This window comes from Bison bison, unplaced genomic scaffold (assembly GCF_000754665.1).
Source record: "Bison bison bison isolate TAMUID 2011002044 unplaced genomic scaffold, Bison_UMD1.0 scf7180017864353, whole genome shotgun sequence".
In the NCBI taxonomy this organism is placed as follows: Eukaryota; Metazoa; Chordata; class Mammalia; order Artiodactyla; family Bovidae; genus Bison; species Bison bison.
In genome coordinates, this window is record NW_011494925.1 from 117,903 (window position 1) to 118,354 (window position 452).

At 41.8% G+C, this 452-nt stretch overlaps 1 protein-coding gene across 5 annotated transcripts in view; it reads right to left on the reverse strand.

Annotated features, from left to right (window-relative positions):
• RTTN (rotatin) overlaps positions 1-452 on the reverse strand; it is a 119,099-nt gene that overhangs the window by 70,469 nt on the left and 48,178 nt on the right. The window lies entirely within an intron of this gene.

A 452-nucleotide genomic window follows, 5' to 3' on the forward strand; every position in this document is an offset into this window, starting at 1 on the left:
AAAAGTCTACAAATAATAAATGCTGGAGAGGGTGTGGAGAAAAGGGAACCCTCTTACACTGTTGGTGGGAATGCAAACTAGTACAGCCACTATGGAGAACAGTGTGGAGATTCCTTAAAAAACTGGAAATAGAACTGCCTTATGATCCAGCAACCCCACTGCTGGGCATACACACTGAGGAAACTAGAAGGGAAAGAGACACGTGTACCCCAATGTTCATCGCAGCACTGTTTATAATAGCCAAGACATGGAAGCAACCTAGATGTCCATCAGCAGATGAATGGATAAGAAAGCTGTGGTACATATACACAATGGAGTATTACTCTGCCACCTCTTCTTATCTCTCATCTTCTTCTTCTCATCTTCTGCTTCTGTTAGGTTCGACCATTTCTGTCCTTTATTGTGCCCATCTTTGCATGAAATGTTCCATTGGTATCTCTAATTTTCTTGAA